The following is a 22075-nucleotide window of genomic DNA, read 5'->3' as shown; positions in this document are numbered from 1 at the left end:
TTGCAGTCGCTTTTAAGGGCCGCTAGAGTAGTGTTCCACCAAGGCGGTTTGTGTTTTGTTTTGACTGTTCTGCTTGGGCAGGCCTTTTTAATGGCCTCCCCACAGATGTCAGTGAAAGTATTGACTAGGTTTTCTAGTTCATGACTGTCGAGTACGCGAGTCGGTGGAGTATTTAGGTTTCTATCGAGGAGTTTTTTGTAGTACCCCCAGTTAGTGCGTCTTAGATTTCTTATGCTCTCGGGGGGAGGGCATTCTAGAGATATTGTAAATTCTACATATCGGTGGTCGGAGAAGGAGTGTTCGGCTCCCACTTTCCACTCTTCAAGATGGTTGAGTAGGGTGTCGGATATCAGGGTAATGTCTAAAACTTCCCTCCTATTTCTAGTGATGAAAGTAGGGTCATTACCTTTGTTGCAGATGAATAAGTTGGATTGAAGGAGATAGTCATAAAGTAACTCACCCCTTTCGTTCGTATTTGTACTTCCCCATTGTGTATGGTGTGAGTTGGCGTCTCCACCCAGGATGAGTTCCTTAGATGAGTATGTTTGTATGAGTTGTTGTGTTATGATGTTTGGTGGCGGCCCCTCTTGGTCATGAGCCAGGTAAAACGATGATATGGTGTGATGAGTGTGTGAGTTTAGCTCCAGCCTGACCGTGGTAAGGTCGCCTTCGCTAAACTGTGGGATTAGAAATGTATTAAAGTGTGTCTTAGTGAGAATGCAGGTCCTAGGTTTACCCTTACCCTTAATGTGAAAAAGCTTGTATGTGGGGGTTGATAAGCCACAGATGTTGTCACCAACAATCCATGGCTCTTGGATGAGGACTATGTCTATTTTGCCCGTTGCCAGGCGGGTGAGGAGGGCAGCAGACGCTGCCTTGCTGTGGTGCAGATTAATCTGTAGACACTGCACCATTTTGCGGGTTGGGCTCGGGCTGGGTACCCTCTACTTCCTCCACAATGTCCTGGAGCACACTGCGGGTGCTCAACTGCTTCAGAGTCTCTGTGAGCTCCGAATCGGTCGACACGTACCCTGTGTGGAGTGACTCCTCATGCTCCATCTCGTCGTCGCTTGGGGGTTCGTATGACGCACATGCAGCCAGATTGTCTGCTGCTAGCTTGTCCGTGTCGTATATTCGGAGTGTCGCCTTGTCGAAACCGTAGTTGACACGGTTCTGTGATGCTGCCAGGGGTTCCAGGCATGCCTGGTTGAGTAGAATCACTACGTTCATGGTGACGCGTTCAGTCTTCTCAACCTTCACCACCTTCCAACCTTCTGTTGGGAGCTTGGGGTTGAACCTTGTCAAGAGGCTAAGAATAGCCTCTGGCTCAGAGGGTTCAGACGGCAACCACACCCTCGCCCTTGGTCTGGACGGGATATCCGCTGCCTCGCAGACGGCTAGCTTGGCCCCGGGGTAGACCTCGCCAACTTTGGTAATGGCAGCCTTGTAGAGCGCTGCCGATCTCTCGTCCTCACAGGCGATCAACTTTACGTTGCCCTGGTACCACCCTGCATCTGTGCAGTCAGGTGGTGGTCCTGGGTTTTCGTCCAGCCTAACCTGACCCCACTGGTTCCTTGGGATCCTGCCGCCTTCATCGTTCTGGTCGATGACGCCGATGATCTTCCGATCCTTCACCACTTCGGCAAAGGATCTAGACCACGTGCCGCGGCTGGTTGTCTTGGCCTTCTTGCTCGCTGGTTGAGCCACTTCGATCGACCTCTCCCGCTTGTTGCTGTCGCTTGGTGCCTTTGCGGGGTCGAAGTCTGGGATTACTGCCTTTGCCCAGGCTATGTCCTCCTGGATCTTTTGGTAGTCCTCCTTGGAAGTCTGATCCTCTCTTATGGGGTTGGTGGCCAGACGTTTTAAGATGCGGTGTGCCTTCTTACGTTCCAGTGGTCCTGCCTGATTTGGTGGTGTCCGCTTGAACTCTTTAGCCCTGGTACTTACCACAAGGTCAGCCCTAGCACCTCCCTCCGGTTGGTTTGGCTGGTTAGCCGCCCCAGCGTTGGTGGGTGTTTTGGTCTGGCCCTTGCAGTTCGTGGGGGCTACCCGGCTGCGTGGTCCGCTGGCCTTGGCTGGTGTTGATGTTGTATGAGTAGGGGCTATCGGTACGGCACCCTTGCTCACTTGGTCGTCACTGGTGGTGACTTCCGACTTTTTAAGAGAGTCGGACTCCGCTTTTGATTTTTTGTTAGTATTTAGTTTCTCCATGTTAATTCCCACGAGCTGCGGAGAAAGGACAGGTCCACCCGGGCAGAGATCCGCTGTACCCGGGTAAGGCTGATTAGAACAGGCGGTCGCCACTTGCCTGAGCCCACCGTTAGAGACTGAGTTATTTGTTGACTCGGGCTCCCAGCCAGATTGACTCTCGGCACGGTTCGAGTGACACCTTAGTCCAGCCCGGGGTGATTTTTTGTTAGTATTTAGATTCTCCATGTTAATTCCCACGAGCTGCGGAGAAAGGACAGGTCCACCCGGGCAGAGATCCGCTGTACCCGGGTAAGGCTGGTTAGAACAGGCGGTCGCCACTTGCCTGAGCCCACCGTTAGAGACTGAGTTATTTGTTGACTCGGGCTCCCAGCCAGATTGACTCTCGGCACGGTTCGAGTGACACCTTAGTCCAGCCCGGGGTGAGATGATTGTTGGGGGAATAGGGAAGAGGTAGGCTTATGTGTGGGGAGTGGGTTTGTGTGAGCTATTTGTCGGAGGCGGCAGCACAAGCGCGACGTCGGCACTGCTACGGCGGAGATACCCGCTGACTGTCCGGGGCTACTTATTTGCGCTTCATGTTGGGGCCTAGCGGTGGCTGGGCCGTGCCAACATCCACGCTTATTCGTAGCTGCCCTGGATAAAAACCAGGGCGTTCGCTATCCGCAACCTGCGACCCGTTCGGTTGCCTTCAGCTCGGCGCCCTCCAAGCCATCCCACTAGCTCATTGGCCGATGGACCTATCCATGGTGGAACTATACAAGGTGATCTCGTCGCGAGAGCTGCCCTCTTTTGAGGACGTTATTTGTGCCAGTCTTTATCTAGCTTTCTCATTCTATCGCTTAAGAGCGACAGAGAGGTAAACATATTTAACGTCCTCAGCAGAGCTAACGAGACCACCTTGTATAGTTTCACCATAGACCTATCGCTCTACTGCTCTCTTATCCGATCTCGCCGCTTTTTCTCTTATCAATTTTCAATTACTCTTTAACTACACAAAAATGTCTTTAATTTGCTGCGCCAAGAAATGCGAATTTAGCGGCACCATCTCTGGTGATAACTACTTGATGTGCTGGCTGTGTGATAACTGCTCACATGTTAAATGTGGCGGTGGCGGTCATAATGGTAGAATCGGTGATATTGTTGGGAAACACAGACAATTTCACTGGACTTGTACTTCGTGCCTAACCATTACCAAGGAAATGAGAACTTTCATGAGGCAAACGAGATCTGGGTTCCAAAAGGTTCGGACTCAACTCAATGTTCTCTGACATATTTGGTTCTTATTCATCATTTCTGGGCCCCGAACTTCTAAGTGACTCTCCCAGAGGGAATATTCCCAATATTCAACCCAATGTTAAACTTATTGCCGATAATGTACCTGTAATGCCTCAAACAATGATGACCCAGCTACAGTTACAGCTACTACTGCTAATGTTCCTGATGCCGCTGACGCCGATCGTACTCTACTGGATTCAACTTCCCTACATACTGAAGTTACTGATGTTGGTCCTGGCACCTTTACTTCCGCACCACGACCGCTTATGGAATTCTCACCTTGCCGACCGTCGGGATCTGCTGGCAACACCAGCGCTACTGCAAATGTTCCCAATCCCGATGAACTGCCGTTAACATCTGTTCCTCGCCCATCTGAATTACCATTGCGCTTAGTCAAACTTCGGAAAGCAATATTTGTGTCCCGCTTGTCACCTGATACTACGCCGGGAGCCGACAAAAATCATCTTTGCTTCAAGTTAAAAGCTACTCCTGATAATTTTATAATTACCAAATTTAATTTTAATCACACGCGTAAAATTTCCTCATTTAAAATTTTTGTTCCCAACAGTCTCCTATCAGAAGCTTTGAATCCTGCATTATGGCCTAATGACACTATTGTTCATGAATTTCTGCCTAAAGACTTGACCCAGGCTCCCAAGATTACCGGTTCAAAAAACTAAGTTGCTTTTTTACCGTTATTTATCAAAACGTACGCAGTCTTTTGGGTAATCTTAACCAAATTCACACTAACAGCGCGACATTTGACTTTGATGCCATCGCTTTTACCGAAACCTGGCTTAACTCTTCCGTTTCCGACCATGAAATCTTTGTTCATAAGTTCTCTATAGAACGGATCGTTCTTCCTTTGCTGGTGGTGTCCTTATCGCGGTAAACAACAATTTCTCCTCTGAGTTGTTTCCTGTTGCTAACGAGGCTGGTATTGAATTCGTTGCTGTAAAAGTTTGCATTGGCTCAGCTTTCATCTTTTGACCTGCTCATATATTCCCCCAACGTCAGATTCCACAGTATATTTAAACCACCTGTCTGCCATTCAGTTTGTGATGTCTGCAGTGGGTCAAGCAGACCAAATAATTGTGATGGGTGACTTTAACCTCCCACATATTTCGTGGATTCCCTATGATGACTCTAATCTTTTGCTACCTAACAATTGTCATGATTTTATCGATGGGTTAACTGACTTGCTCTTAGCTCAAATCAACTCGGTTAAAAATAATCGCAATAGACTTTTGGACCTCATGTTTGTAGGTGATGACGCTCTTGCAACAGATTCTAGAGTCAATGCAATTTCCTTTCCTGAAGATCCTTATCACCCCACTCTATATCTTTTGAGCTTTTAAACCAATCTTACAAATCGACTGCACTAGCCACTTGTCCGATAAAATGTTTTCGGATAACAGATTACACTGGCCTTAATATGTACCTTTCGAGGAATGACTGGTCATTTCTATTAGAAATCCAAGATATGGACTCCGACATCATACAATTTTACAACTCCATTTATCCGGCCTTGGATGCTTTTGTCCCAACACTGGATATATCCCCTTCTTCCAAGCCCCCGTGCACAGTGGCCAAAATTCAAAAAATCGACGGAACCTAAAATGGGCAAAGGGTATACAACTTTTCTCTAAAATGCCCAAGCTTCTTAGTGGCATACCAGACTTTTCTGGAAAAATCTCGGTGCTTTCTAAAAATCGACCTAAAGTCGTGAGCACGTGTTAAGTTGCAAAGCAAAACTGCGCGCATCACTAATTTTTCGCAGCAACATTAAACTTTGAAACCGTGTATTTCTCATATTTCGTGTCCAAATTAATATTCTGTAATATGGATTTTGAATTTGAAGGTATTATCTATAAATCGAGATGTGTATAATAATCGTACTTGTTAAATTGTTCTCGTTACATCAATTTGAAATAATACATGTTTTGTGTCTATTTTGTGAACGTATTTTTTATGTTTAGCTAAGGTTTTAGTGATGATCCCACAAAATTACACAGTTTGTTGGTATGCCAATTTTTTCGTCTGGGTTTCAGGTAACATGTGTGTTAAAATTGACTGCAGAAATTTGCAGATGTGCCTACAATCGTAAAAATACTAACACCTTCATAAATTTTTCAAGGGCAGAACTGGCCAAAAAACAAATTTTTTGCCGCTTTTTCCTTGTCGTGCTGTTCCTTTGTCTTCGTCTTTCGTGATTGATACCCCTTTACTCGTAGAGTAAAAGGGTATATTGTATTCGTGCAAAAGTATTTCAACAGGGAGAAGGAAGCTTTTCCGACCCTATAAAGTGTATATATTCTTGATCAGGGTCACTAGCCGAGTCGATATAGCCTTGTCCGTCTGTCCGTCCGTCTGACCGTCCGTATGAACGCTGAGATCTCGGAAACTACAAAAGCTAGAAGGTTGAGGGAGTTTCACACATATTCTTGGGCTTCCTAGTTTAAGTTTATTTCAGTCGAGCGCCACGCCCCTGCTAACGCCCACAATCGCCCACTAACAATTCCAAAATGTGTCTGGCGCCCACACCTTTAAAGATTTCCCAGAAGTATAAATGAGTATAAATAAATAGTAGCGACCATAGATGCCACAAGTGTGGAAAGGACCACCACACTTTACTACATAGGGACGACCGATCTTATCTTTCGACGTTTTCCTGAGTCTGCAATCCTGAAGTTCTTGCTACTTTGTGCGTGTTTAAGAAATTGTTTAACAACGGTCAGAAAGATTTCAGCTCTATATTGTCTTTACAAAATGTAATAAAACAATTGAAACAAACTAGTTAGTACCACGAAACTAAAGTTCAGAAATCGCGCAGCTCTTAAGTTGACTAAAATGTATACTGATGAAGACCCGTTTAGCTATGCGCGATTTCTGTGGTTTCATTAAATTATTTATGTGTGGTTTATTAAAAAAAATTTATTTAGCCCCGTTTTCCCTTCGCACTTTACCCCGTTATGACGTTGCCTTATGCCAGTTGCCTATGATGAATTTTTTACATTATTTAAATCTTATTAAATTGTGTAACAAAATTAATGCTTTTTAAATTAACCTTGATGGATGTGATAAATTTGAAATCGTTACGAATTCCCAAGTTAAACTGTGTTTAAAATTAGTGATATTTAATAATTCGACTGCAAATATAGATTTATTTAACAGATTGCTTTTAAGTTCTGATCCATTTATTAATGGACAAAAAAACTTAGTTATAACCAAAAGTCAACAATTTCGATACTTGATCAAACAATTTAAAAATTATGTTTTTTTTTTATTTCTACATATTAAAGCTAGTATACAATACTAAAATTAATTTAAAGAAAAAATGGCACTGGAAACTGAAGTCCTTCGGCCAAAAAATGAAATTAAATCGTATCATTGTTCGTTTTGTTTTATATAATTTTTTTTTGGTGCGGGTGGAGTTTAATAATTTCTCCCACATTTTTATATTGCAGTTCTAAGTTTGTAAATAATGTACGGTAAACAAACCAGCTAGTTAATCTGTCTATATCAATATTTGTCTTGATTAAAAAACGGTCAGTAGCAAAATCCACCCAGAACGGATTGACCTAAAAATCTAGAAAAATCACAGTAATTACTAAAATAATTAGGAGCCGCGTAAGGGGTACTTTTTAGAAGAAAAGACGACCCCAAAGTGCCCCAAAATTCGATTTGTTTTATTTTTAATTCTTTCTTTTGCCATTTCTCTGTTATAAATTTTGTTAAAATGGTTTAAAAATGTGATGTTCATAATCTTATGGCATACCCGCAAATAACTGCATTTAAATTTCTTGGAGATTCAGCATCCTTAACCAAGTCCCCAATATTTTCAAATTTGGCTAACCTGATGTGACGTCACGCGTATCAATATGTTTGTATGTATGTTTGACCGCGCAAGGGAAAAATGAAAATACCACAGCAAAAAAAATCGATTATATCGCAAATCTTTTCTTTTGCGCCTTTTTCTTAAGGTATAACCCCTTTGAGCGAAAAAAATTGAGGGAACTTTGGATTTTTTTCAGGTGTCTAGCAATTATTTTATGAAACTGAAGTTATTATTATTGATAGTACATGTTTTTATCGAAACAACAAGCGTTTGATCTTGAAAATATATGAATAATTTACAAAGTTATGGCAATTCTCTCGGAACCCTTTTTTTTTTATAGCGGCTTGCGGTGACCACGATTGCACAAGAACTATTTGATCGATCTTCTTAATTTTTTTTTTAAATTATTCGTAATGATTGTGCCGAGTTCGTGAACGATTATTTTCAAGAATATTTGCTTTTTTTTGCATACAGTAACAATTTTTCCAAAAAATTGATTTTTCGAGTACTAAAAATTTAATTAATAAATTTTTTTTTGCGAAATCAAAATTGACGCATAAAAACTGAATCGTTCACGAACTCGGCACAATCATTACGAATAATTTAAAAAAAAATTGAAGAAGATCGATCAAATAGTTCTTGCGCAATCGTGGTCACAGCGAAGGCACTTTTGGAAAAACACGACTTTGAGATAATCGCATTCAAAGTTTTACGTTGACGTTGCAACTATTGAAGTCGAGCGCGGCAAAACGCTGTTTTCCTATCGAACTATTATTCGGATCTGTATGAAAATTTGGGAAGATGTTCTCTAGGGGATATACTTTAGGAATCAGCAAAAAAAAAAATTTCGTTTTTTTGAAAAAAAAAAGGTATATAACCCCTTAAGTAAACGTTACATTTTAAAATATCGGTAGACCTTACAGAAATCCCATTAAGCTGAATTTTACAGTCGAAATTTTCCTTAAAATTTCTTCTGTTTTTTTAAATGCAAAAGACCGATCAGCAAACTTTTTATTAGTTTTCAAATGTTGAGTTATCGACAAACTTTGGATTTGTAAAAAACAAAAACAAACAATGATTTGCTCTGCTATGTACACACACACGCACAAAATAAATATATCCAAAAAATGCGTATTTTACACACACAGCCATTAGATACATATGTATACCCACCGGGAAAATTCCTCTGGAAAATAACATATTTTCAAGAGGTTTCTCCATAGAAGCGGAAGGGACTAAACCTCATTCACCCCTTACATTTCTTCCATCTCTGGTTTCAAAATACACGGGGGTGACACAAAAAGTAAGGGGGAAATGAGGTTTCTATCTGGATCTCTGGCAGAAGAATGCAGGACAAAATCCACTGGTTTTTCGACTTCCCGCATTATAGATTTTCCACACGTACCCAGTTATGGTTTTCCTCCACTTGCAATATCTGTTTTTCTACACCCTCCCAGTTTTGGTTTTTCCAGACCCTCGCAGTTTTGGTTTTGCACTGCCTTGCAGTATCTGATTTTCCACAATAAAAATCATGTTTTTTGTAATATTTGTTTGTGTATTTATTAATAATATTTACAATCGAAGCATTGGAACTACAAATTTTTAATGCCTGAAGCATTCCCGGGTTTTGCTTGGCCGAATGCAGTTCTTAGATATCCATTTCTTGTCTGTCTTCTGAAAATATCAAACATAATTTAGATATGAATGTAAGACCAGGAATAATAATAAGAGTAATTACCATTATAAGGTCTCCGCACAAAATTAAAGGATCTCTCCAGAAATTATGCCTAGTTTGCCATGGCCGATCATTTACCCTCTGTTCAGTTGTTTTATGTCGGGTATCTATATCAAAAACTATGAGAAGAAAAAATTAAATATGACAAACGCAGGCGCAACACTTCTGGTCCCAAGAAGTCTCAGTCGGCCTGGCTGAAATAAATGTAATATTTTGATTAAGTTAAACAACTAAGTTAGTACTGAAGTACTATTTATACAACCATTTAATGAACACCTCACACCATTTACCACTGGTAAAGATTAAAAACATTTCAAGTGTCACTGAAATGCAGAATTTGTGTTGAAGATAGCATCCGGAGGCGTATATTTATTAATGGCGAAAATATCTGTGATACTAACCTTTGTAACGCTGAAATAAAGGTTATAAAAAGACAAAATTCATTTTATCACTCACCTTTTTATTGTTTTTTAGATTAAAATTAACTATTTTCACTTTTTTTTTACTTTTTCCAACAAATTTAAAAATGATGTGACCCTGCATTATATTCTTGATAATACCATACAAAATGCAGATAAATGTGGGGTAAATTTCGTTGTAAAGTTGGGTCACACTTTGGCGCCGAATAAATATTTAAACAATACTTTTCAGGGACCGTAATCATTAAAGGTTACGTATATTATAGGTATATTAGGCATTTTTCGTGTTATCAATACGAATTTTTATATTTTAACAACACTTAAAAATGGCTTGGGCCCCAATCTGACGATCAAATTATTTTATTTCACAGAAAATGTTTAAAAATGTAAAAACAACAATAGTTTTCTTTGTAATTTAATGTAATTCCTTGATAAATGTGATCAAATATTTTAATCGTCTTACCGTGGCTTTTCTCTATAATTTGGTTGAATCCCACATTCATCCTTATTATTATTTGAAAAATGTTGAGTAAAATAAATTAATATTATCATTATAGACATTATGATAATAATGTTATATAGTTTAATTTTTTGATTAACAATTATTAATATTTTTTCTACGACTTTTAAAATTACTAAAAATTAAAACTAAATGTGAGAACAAGTCTTTTGGATTTGGTGTACATCATAGGATTTTTGAATATTATAAGTTGGTGATTTTTTTGTTCAAAAATATTATAATCGTGGTGCCACAGAAATCACACAGCGCATAAGTGGCCTGATATTGATGCTACTCGGAAACCCACCCTCATTTAGCGCTCAGAAATTATCTATCCCTACACCGCCGCCTGCAAAAAGGAACAGGATTTCTGGGTACCCAGCGGGAATGTGAGAAGTTGGTTTTTGTGTTCTTGAAATCCTGTTCCTTTTTGCAGGCGGCGGTGTAGGGATAGATAATTTCTGAGCGCTAAATGAGGGTGGGTTTCCGAGTAGCATCAATATCAGGCCACTTATGCGCTGTGTGATTTCTGTGGCACCACGATTATAATATTTTTGAACAAAAAAATCACCAACTTATAATATTCAAAAATCCTATGATGTACACCAAATCCAAAAGACTTGTTCTCACATTTAGTTTTAATTTTTAGTAATTTTAAAAGTCGTAGAAAAAATATTAATAATTGTTAATCAAAAAATTAAACTATATAACATTATTATCATAATGTCTATAATGATAATATTAATTTATTTTACTCAACATTTTTCAAATAATAATAAGGATGAATGTGGGATTCAACCAAATTATAGAGAAAAGCCACGGTAAGACGATTAAAATATTTGATCACATTTATCAAGGAATTACATTAAATTACAAAGAAAACTATTGTTGTTTTTTACATTTTTAAACATTTTCTGTGAAATAAAATAATTTGATCGTCAGATTGGGGCCCAAGCCATTTTTAAGTGTTGTTAAAATATAAAAATTCGTATTGATAACACGAAAAATGCCTAATATACCTATAATATACGTAACCTTTAATGATTACGGTCCCTGAAAAGTATTGTTTAAATATTTATTCGGCGCCAAAGTGTGACCCAACTTTACAACGAAATTTACCCCACATTTATCTGCATTTTGTATGGTATTATCAAGAATATAATGCAGGGTCACATCATTTTTAAATTTGTTGGAAAAAGTAAAAAAAAAGTGAAAATAGTTAATTTTAATCTAAAAAACAATAAAAAGGTGAGTGATAAAATGAATTTTGTCTTTTTATAACCTTTATTTCAGCGTTACAAAGGTTAGTATCACAGATATTTTCGCCATTAATAAATATACGCCTCCGGATGCTATCTTCAACACAAATTCTGCATTTCAGTGACACTTGAAATGTTTTTAATCTTTACCAGTGGTAAATGGTGTGAGGTGTTCATTAAATGGTTGTATAAATAGTACTTCAGTACTAACTTAGTTGTTTAACTTAATCAAAATATTACATTTATTTCAGCCAGGCCGACTGAGACTTCTTGGGACCAGAAGTGTTGCGCCTGCGTTTGTCATATTTAATTTTTTCTTCTCATAGTTTTTGATATAGATACCCGACATAAAACAACTGAACAGAGGGTAAATGATCGGCCATGGCAAACTAGGCATAATTTCTGGAGAGATCCTTTAATTTTGTGCGGAGACCTTATAATGGTAATTACTCTTATTATTATTCCTGGTCTTACATTCATATCTAAATTATGTTTGATATTTTCAGAAGACAGACAAGAAATGGATATCTAAGAACTGCATTCGGCCAAGCAAAACCCGGGAATGCTTCAGGCATTAAAAATTTGTAGTTCCAATGCTTCGATTGTAAATATTATTAATAAATACACAAACAAATATTACAAAAAACATGATTTTTATTGTGGAAAATCAGATACTGCAAGGCAGTGCAAAACCAAAACTGCGAGGGTCTGGAAAAACCAAAACTGGGAGGGTGTAGAAAAACAGATATTGCAAGTGGAGGAAAACCATAACTGGGTACGTGTGGAAAATCTATAATGCGGGAAGTCGAAAAACCAGTGGATTTTGTCCTGCATTCTTCTGCCAGAGATCCAGATAGAAACCTCATTTCCCCCTTACTTTTTGTGTCACCCCCGTGTATTTTGAAACCAGAGATGGAAGAAATGTAAGGGGTGAATGAGGTTTAGTCCCTTCCGCTTCTATGGAGAAACCTCTTGAAAATATGTTATTTTCCAGAGGAATTTTCCCGGTGGGTATGCGTGTGTACGTTTGTGTGTGTGCATTGCAGCTGACTAAGGAATTCCCAGCGGGAACATTCCTCTGGAAAATAACATATTTTCAAGAGGTTTCTCCATACAAGCGGAAGGGACAAAACCTCATTCACCCCTTACATTTCTTCCGTCTCTGGTTTCAAAATACACGGGGGTGACACAAAAAGTAAGGGGGAAATGAGGTTTCTATGTGGTTTTCCTAGCGAATTTACATTTTCCCTACACCGTCGCCTGCTGAAAGAAACAGGATTTCCAACACTTTCTGCTAAAAGGAACAGGATTTTCAGCACACAAAGAACCACCTTCTCACTTTCCCGGTGGGTTGAGATTCGCTCAAATTCAAATTCAAGATAATACTGATATCCTTTTGCTAAAAGAATATTTCATTTACATTTCACCAACATACTTACATAAGACATTTTGTAACCGATTTTTGTGAACTAAAATTCAAATCGCATTGATAATATTAAAAGAACATTAAATATTCAAACCAATTGATTCTCTTGCTCTTTATTACACGTGCTCATATTGTTTAAACAAATTCAAATGTTTAAACAATTTGATGCACGGCTTCCCCGCCCACCTGCCTTCCCTATTATTAATATAATTCTAATTAAGGTGAAAAATTAATGTGAAAACAAAAATACTGAAACAAAATATCAATGATAAAATGCAGTAATTTGGAATTGCCTTTCTTGATGTCTTTTCTTAAATTAGTCAAATACATAAAGCAAAACATTGCTCCGCTTATTTGTTTCCCTTATAATAGTTGTCTACTGTGGATACCTTCCAAAAACCCCCCGGTAGCAAATTCGCCAAGTGTATTTGGTTTGTAATAGTTTAAATAAATAGTTTCAAAATTGCATCTTTAAAAACAAAAATGAGAAATAGAAAATGTAGAACGAGGTAGCAAGGCCAATATCAACAGGATTTGTTTTAAGGGACCGCACAGTGGGGCGAAAAACCCAAAAGTTTGCCTTAAATCAGCGGAGCCCTATAGCAAATATCTTTTGATGGGGCATTCTTAAAGGCAATTAAATATGTAAAAAAACATCATAAGGTGAATTTTTGTAGTAAAATTTTTTTGCTGTAGAAAATTTTGAGGAAAAAAAAATGTTTTTTTAAGAAAAAAAATATAAATAAATTACTTATAGGGTTCTAAGTTTCCCAATATTTTTTTTTAATTTAACTTGATTTTTGAAAAAAAAAATTATTCAAATCGGTCAACTATATCTTATAGCTGCCATATAAACGCTTATTACAAAGGGGAATGTCTCATTTTTATTTCAATATTGGTTCATATAAATTGGGATTAAGTCATTATTTATCATTTTAGCTATATGCTTACTTTTTTTTTTAATTGGTCAATGATATCTTATAGATGTCATAGAATCAATCAAGGAAATATAGCATATTTTCAAAAAAAAAAAACTGGTAGAAACCGGTATTTACTTCATATATGTATTTTTAGTAAAATAACATAATTTAAAATTTTAAACCCAAATTTGTTTATTAATTTATCATTATCTTCATCAATACCTTCACATAAGTAAAATATCTTCATGATGTTAGGGCGCGCGTATGAACCAGGGCTGACGATATTTCAAATTATGAACATTTCTTGCTAACTTAAACTGCGGTTTTCTCAGAAGAGGCACAAAAGGGCAGGCTAATTTTTTCAGAATATGTAGATAAATATCTAAACTTTTTTTTAAAAAAAGAACTAAACGGGGATCTAGGGTGTAACACTACTTTACGTCCAAGGATATCCAAAAAATCCCTTTTTTTTTGGACCACCTTTAAAAAATAAAAAAAAAATAGTAATTATGTATCTAAATTTTTTTTTTTTTGTAATATTCTAAGAATTGGTTGCTCTTAAAATTTCAATCGTTACTTATATAACTTAAGCCCTTGGGCGCTTTCAGAAAAATTTCAAAGATGTGTAAAAATACCTTTTTTTCTTATTGGCTAAAATTATATATTTTGAAAAATCCACTTTATAAATCTGTAGTGGGAGAACTATTCGTCACAGATCACTCTTTCCTTTTGATTTGTATAGAGAATTTAATTGTTTTTAAAGTTGCATTGCAACATTTTGGAAAATCTTAAAAAAAAAAAACATTTTGGCAGGCTTTTTGTTCTAGGCGCCCCACAGTGCGGTTGTAACATTTCAAAGCGAACTTAAATTAAAAATATTCCCTCAAATTTTTAAAATCTTAATCAAAATTATTATGTTGGTTGTTGGAGAGCTATGTAAAACTTTTAGCAATACAAGTTTTTTTTCCAGAGTTAAACGCTAATCGATTTGGAATTGAATTACATAGTGGAGTGTAGGGTAAGGTGACGAACGAAAAAATTTTTTTATATATAATTTACGGAAAAGTTATTTTCGATACGGAAAAGAAAGAAGTAATAAGATAATACCAAAACTTACAAAGAAAAATGGTCAAAGTGCATTTTTTTTAAATTAAAAAATTTTTTTTTTGTTCAATTAAATTAAACTGACGTCACTATTAAAAACAACAATAAAACTGCAGCAGTAAATGTTATCTGGTACTATTATATTTTTTTTACAAATAATCAACGATAACAATTAAAATTCTTGAATAAAAAAAGTTCGTCACAATACCCTACAAAAAGTTCGTCACGATACCCTACATGGTAGACTTGGAGCAAAAACGGTGTCACTCTCAAACGGCGCAAAAGAAAAAAACGCGAGGTACCAAAAACTGTTGATAAAGATCTCATGTATACGTGCATATATTTGCCTGATTTTATTTTCCACTCATCTTTGCTCTGGCACTGCTGAAACACAAGTAAATTGAATAGGTTTTCTAGTTTGCGCACCACATTTTTAGCGAAAATTACCTCACGAACAAATTACGGGACTTCTTATTAATATTACTGTAAATACATTGTCGACACGATAAGGGGAGACGACTACATTTATTTGGAATTTTTGTCGTGACGTCATATATGAGATTCGACGAGTTCGTCACATTACCCTACTCGTCAAATTACCCTACACTCCCCTACTTAACGCGGCGTGATAATCCATATTTTGGCAGTTTTTTGCTTTGTTTTCGATAAAGTACTGCTTTGAAATTCATATTTTTGCACTCTTAATTCATACAAAAAAATGCATAAGTTTATCTGGGTAAGAGCGGGACAGCAATAGTCAAAACTCTCCGAAATTGAAAAAGAGTTTAATATTTTTAACATGTAAATTTAATCAAATTCGTATCCTATCTATTTTTTTCCTAAAGAAATTTTTTTTCAAATAATGTCTGTTAACTTATGCAAACAATCCATAATAATTTTAAAAAGATTTAAAAAAGACACATGTTTTTTTAAGTAGTTTTCAAAGGACAAAATATTTTTGTTTTTACGGATATCAAGGGAAAAAGTTCTGATAAAATCTTTTCTCGGTTTATAGAATAAAAATTAGGAATTTTTTAAATTTAAAATAAGTACCAAAGATAAAGCAATGCTTAATTTTCAATTTTAATCTCCGCAGGCGAAGCTGCGGGCTACAGACCCTGCTAGTATTACATAAATTGAATTTTTAATTGCCTTCTCATGTAAACGCAACCACTCAGAAAATCGTTCCTATGGAAGCTATAGGATATAGTGGTACGATCTGGACAATTTTTGTAACATATATTTATAATATTTATTTAGATTTTTGGTAAAAATTTCATAGCGATAGCACATCTAGAAGTATTTATGGCCGCGGCTCCATACAAGCCCGACCACTGTGTACTTGAGACTCGTTTGAGTTATTTTAATATTTGGTATGCAACTCTGTGGGATATATTAATATCTTTCAGAAAAATATAAAAAAAATTTTTTTTTTATCTCTTACGGCTAACGCACTCAATAGTAAGATAGACACGCCCTATAACAATCGCATAATGCAAATTACATTAAAAATGCGTACGTTTCGAATACAACAATTAGGTAATTAGTTGTTGTTATTCACGTCTGAAATCAGGAAACAGATTTTTTCCTAATTTACAACCAATATACATAGCTTTCACACACTTTAGAAGTTTCGACGCTCAGCTCTCATCCTCTTCTCTGGCTGATGAGGTAGCGTTGACGACCTACCGAAATTTGCAAATCCCAGAAAGTCCGAGGTTCACTCCCCACCGAGCGCAGTGTGTTGAAATGCTAGACTGTTGAATTCTAAACTCAACTTCTAAAAATGACCTCGAGTTCGCTAACGCACTCAACATTTTTTTAGAATTAATGTCTGTTTTTAATTTATGCAGCACTTGAGACTCGTTTCAGGTGTTTTAATATCTGGTATGCAACTTTGTGGGACATCTTAATATCATTCAAAAAAATAATTTAAAAAATTAATTAAATTAATTTTTAAATAAAGTATTTTTAAATGAATTTTAAATTTTAAAAATTCTGTACGCCGGAATACCGAATGTGCGAGTGCGAATATTGCTTTACCTTTCTTACACGTTGCACTGTTGTTGCTTGATGAAAAGTTGCTAAACTAAAATCGTTGTCTTTACTAGTAGGTCTTACAAATAAAATCAATTTATTATACCCGTTACTCGTAGAGTAAAAGGGTATATTGTATTCGTGCTGCGTAGGAAGCCCAAGAATATGTGTGGGAAATCTCAACCTTCTAGCTTTTGTAGTTTCCGAGATCTCAGCGTTCATACAGACAGACGGACATGGATATATCGACTCGGCTAGTGACCCTGATCAAGAATATATATACTTTATGGGGTCGGAAACGCTTCCTTCTCCCTACATACTTTTGCACGAATACAATATACCCTTTTACTCTACGAGTAACGGGTATAATAACTCAAACGAGTCTCAAGTGATGCATAACAGAAAAATCTGAGCTAGTTTACAAAAAAATGTTTGAAAAATAAACGGTAAGAGATAAAAAAAACATCAAAAACCCATCCTTAAATTTCAATCCTCTATTGAAAAGAAAAGTTTCGATCATTTCTGAGATTTGACCTTAACTGGCACGTCACGTTTCACGTTGAATGAGCCATAAAGAACAAAATCTTGTAATATCATAGTAAATTGTAAATTAAAACACATTTTAGCTAAATTGGTTGAGCACAACACAAAACAAGAAAGAAACTTAACTTCGGCCAGCCGAAGTTTATATACCCTTTCAGGTATGCCTATTTAAAATGTTATTTTTAAATTGTCAAAAATCAAAACGACTACTTCCTACAAAGTTACAATGTTCTTTCTATTATTTTTTTGATTATTCCTATGGAAGCCTTAAGATATAATGGTCCGATCCAGCTCTTTAGGACATATTTACTACCTGAAATAAAAAGAAGACTTTTGGGAAAGTTTTATCGCGATAGCTTGAAAACTGAGAGACTAGTTCGCATACACTCATAAAAAAAAATCGAAGAATTTCCTTAAAATCTAGAAAATTCTTTCTTGAATTTTTGCCAAAGGCGACCTCACCTTTGTTTCAAGAAATGGTTTTTTTGAAAGGCACCATTAAAACAAGAAAAAATATTTCTTGTTTTAAGAAATTAAATTTCTTAAAACATGAAAGGGTTTTTTAGGAAGCCATCATAAAAACAAGAAAAAATATTTCTTCAAACAAAACATCGACAACAAGGCGATTCTTGTTTCAAAGGTGGTTTGTTTCTTGTTTCAAGAAATTAAATTTCTTAAAACAAGAAAGGGTTTTTTAGAAAGGCTTTTTTTAAACAAGAAAAATTCTTTCTTGTTTAAATTTCCTTTCAAGAAATTTTATTTCTTGATTTAAGAAATAATATTTCTTGAAAGGAAGTTTTATATTAACACTGAAACCCTAAAAATAAAATGTAACTTGGTTTTTTCTCTTGCATATTATATTTATTTACATTTAAAACATTTAACACTTAACATTTAAACATTTTTAAATAACACATTTTTGACTCAAGAAAACATTGTTATTACCCAAGGTCTGTTGAACTCCATATGACCTAAGGTGATCCATTTTCTTCGCCTTTCCTCATCTAGAAAAAAAGAGTTATTGGGATATCAATGATTTGTTTTTAGATAAACAACTTTTTTGAAATAATGTAATGTTAATAATAGCCAAAGTACAAACACGTTGGTCAGACGACCGAGAGAGAGGAGCAAGACAGGTAGAAAGTGAAGGGTTGAAAATCGAATTTCAGAGAGAGAGAGGCACGGGAGAGACACGTACATACATACATATATATTTACATACAGTCCTTTGCGCGAAGGGAGACCGAATGTAAGCAGGGCAGATCATGTCAGTTTTTAGAAGGTGAAGAGAGAAACGTCGCGACGCGTAGGTCAAGCGAGCGAGAGAGAGGAGCAGAATATGAAAGGGTTGAAAATCGGGTTTCAGATCGGGTGAGCCGCGTACATGCATAGATATTTACATGCATACATAAGTATGTCAAACAAATACAACATATTTTTCTTACCTTAGAAGGTTTTAAAACAAAATTACAGCTTCGACAAACAAATTATTTGGCTGTTGCAACTGCAGGTATTTTCACTCTGAAAAATAAATAAAATGCGAGTAATAAGATAAAGTTATTATAGAACTGTACACCCACAAATTTATGTACAAATGTATGTATGTACGTAGCTCTTAGCTAAAAAACAATTCAACTTAATTGATATAAGCTTGGTAAAGAGATTTTGAATTTATCCTTTAATTACATACATACAATTGTACGCGCGCTATACAAAAAATTATATATTTACATACCTTTGAATATTCGGAAAAAGGCTTCACCTCTTATCCGCTTGAAAATCACGTCCATCACTCACGAATTTTTTTCACAACTGACGCTCGGGGGATCAGAGAAGTCGGTAGCCGGGTATTAGTCGGGCCGAGTAGGCCCTTCGTCCCACTTCGTTTTTCTTGTCGTTAACATTCGGCAGCCGAAGGAAGTCAATGGCTACTTTCCTATATTCTAGGGTCATTTCATTCATATATTCAAAGGTGATTTTGTCCTTAAAGACGTAAAAAAATGTTTTGGCTGCGACGGCAAAACAAACATATGAGATTTTCATTTTTCTATTTTTAAGAAAAATTTTTTCTTGAATTTTTTCCATCAAGAAAGGTTTTCTGTATTCAAAGGACAATTTTCTAATAACAAGAAATTTTTTTTCTATTTTCAAAGGTAGGCCGATTCAATGGCGAGATTTCCAAAATTTAGAAATTAATTTTTATGAGTGTAGAAACGGACAGACGGACAGACGAACAGACGAACAGACGAACAGACGAACAGTCGAACAGACGGACAGACAGACAGACGAACATGGCTAGATGGACTCGGCTATTGATGCTGATCAAGAATATATATACTTTATGTGGTCGGAAACGTCCCCTTCACTGCGCACACTGGGGCGCCTAAAACAAAAAGCATGCCAAAATGGTTTTTTTTTATACCCTTGTAGAGGGTATTATAATTTCACTCAGATGTTTGCAACGCAGTGATAGCCGAGTCTATCTAGCCATGTCCGTCTGTCCGTCTGTATGAACGCTGAGATCTCAGAAACTACAAAAGCTAGAAGGTTGAGATTTTCCACACATATTCTTTGGCTTCCTACGCAGCGCAAGTTTATTTTAGCCGAGCGCCACACCCCCTCTAACGCCCACAATCGCCCACTAACGATTTTAAAATGGATCCTGCGCCCACATTGTTAAAGATTTCCGAGAAGTATAAATGCAATTTTGTTGTGTATATTTATACCTATCGAAATGTAGAAGACATTTTTCAAATCGGACCATTCATTAAAAAGTTATACGCAATCAAAATTTATATATCTATCTCCCTCGGGAGACCAACCCGACTATAGCGTTCTCTCTTGTTTTTTATAATTTCAGTTTTGACAGAGTTAACCTAACTTAAGTTAGGTTATTATCCTAAAGATTCGCCGTAAATTGGACACCAAATAATTTAAATAAGCTAACATATTACCGATGCAAACACTTCAAGACACAAGAAAGTTGAGAAAATCCTACTCAGTTTAAGAATTTATTTGTAGTTTTCAATGTTATATATTTAAATATTTAAGTGAAGTCTCCAAAAAATCGGCCGGAAGGTCTCAAAAAATGTCCGAATTGGTTGCGGAGATCTCTATAAACAGGTACACAAAGGATTTAGCAATATTCTGCTTTTCTGGTGACATTCAAAGTTCTTATATATATATATATGTATACATGTATAAATAGGTGCGTCCTCACTTAAGCCCCCAACAGTTTTATTTTGATCGCGCACGCGTGAAGTTCGATGCGAAGCAAGATAGCAAGTTATTTAATTTACCACTAAGCACAGTTACTTAGTGAGTGTGAGCCAAGGAAGCTAGGGCCTGGCCACAATCATTGTGTCGCTAGTTGAAATCCGTCAAGTGAGTGTAAGAATACACATTACTCTAGCGATAGCGCTGATTATTCGATGTTTGGTAGGCGTACGTGAAGCGCATGAGAAATAGCCGAAGACCTCGGCATATATGCGGTGGAACAATTTGAATCTAAAACCTAAAAATCACCACAATCTAAAAGAAAACGAAACGAAAATTTTTGTACAAAAATTACACGTGATAATCACCGTCAAACTATAGGTGAAAAATTTCATAAACAAAATGTTGTATGGAGATTTTGATTTTGTACGCTTTATGATTAAAGTGACTTCTAGGCTTCAAACAGAAAGTCTTTCGTATCGTTTTACAATAAATCTAAAAAAAAAAACGGAAAATGTTGGGCAATCTCAGTCGCGACATCGTGAAAGCACAACGAGGATCAAAAACCATGCAGAATTCTTTGCGTTCAATGAACTTACACAAACGGCCAAAGCCCAACTTTACTCTCTGCCAGTGCTTCACCCAAGTTGATTATCTCAAAACTTGTCGAACCTCTTTTTCTAGAGTTCAGTTCTCCCGCGGGCTACATTTCTTTGACATTGGCAATGTTACCTGTCGGTGACGTACGTTGTCTGGAGTCTCAAAAATATTTCAATAAGTTTATACAAAACAAAAACAGGTTTATGCTGCTGTTTTCAGCCAAATTCATTACCGATCTAAATATTCGCTTAAAATAAAGGCAAAAAACATTTTTGGCAAAATTATTCCGAATTCTAAATTCTTTCTTAATAATTACATGCTCAGACCCATAAATGTATTGTATTTTTCGACTGTTAAAGCCTTGTCGTCTATGTTAATTCTTAATTAAAAAAAAATTGTCGGGCTGTAACCTTTATATACCAGCAGGGGCCGTCGCCCGCAGCATAACCTACGACAATTAAGTTTGAAAATTAAGCAAATATGTATGTAGATAATCTTTTTTTTTCTTAATTTTTGCAAAAACAACAGTGTTTTGTCCTAAGTAAGCCACTTGAGAAAATTTACAAAAAAAACTTTAAGGGAGAAGGGGGCATTAATAGGAGGAAAAGTTTGGTTAGACATAGCAGGCTCATTCCACGTGAAACGTGACAGGCCAATTTGGGTCAAATCTCAGAATCAATCGAAACTTTTTTTTTCGATAGAGGATTGAAATATAAGGATCGGTTTTTATTTATTTTTTTTTTAACTCTTACCGTTTATTTAAAAAAAATAATTTTCTAATTAAGCTCCGATTTTTCAGTTATGCATCACTTGAGACTCGTTTGAGTTATTTCAATATTTGGTATGCAACTTTGTGGGATATGTTCATGTCTTTCAGAAAAATAATTCAAAACATTTTTAATTTTAAAATTAAGTATTTTTCAAGAGAATTTAAATTTAAAAAAATTCTGTACGCCGGAATACACGCGGTTTCCGAATAAAAAAATTATCCTC

General features: G+C 36.4%; 1 protein-coding gene and 1 long non-coding RNA gene across 2 annotated transcripts in view; one reads left to right on the top strand and one right to left on the bottom strand.

The window, feature by feature from the left end:
- Positions 1 to 18105: 18105 nt before the first annotated feature.
- On the bottom strand, positions 18106 to 19253 carry LOC138914030 (uncharacterized). The gene is made up of 3 exons (XR_011420326.1): positions 19002 to 19253; positions 18712 to 18787; positions 18106 to 18270 (listed from the first exon to the last, which is right to left on the bottom strand). It is a non-coding gene; the product is annotated as an uncharacterized lncRNA (long non-coding RNA).
- Positions 19254 to 20485: 1232 nt separating this feature from the next.
- The window catches only part of Cht10 (Chitinase 10), an 80379-nt gene continuing 78789 nt past the window's right edge, over positions 20486 to 22075 (top strand). The window contains exon 1 of the mRNA XM_044393728.2: positions 20486 to 20650. The gene's annotated coding sequence lies outside the window, so the exon portion shown is untranslated. The remainder of the gene's footprint in view (positions 20651 to 22075) is intronic.

Source organism: Drosophila takahashii, chromosome 2L, assembly GCF_030179915.1.
Source record: "Drosophila takahashii strain IR98-3 E-12201 chromosome 2L, DtakHiC1v2, whole genome shotgun sequence".
Classification (NCBI taxonomy): Eukaryota; Metazoa; Arthropoda; class Insecta; order Diptera; family Drosophilidae; genus Drosophila; species Drosophila takahashii.
The sequence above is the reverse complement of the archived record's forward strand: the minus strand, read 5'-3'. Positions and strand labels throughout refer to the sequence as shown.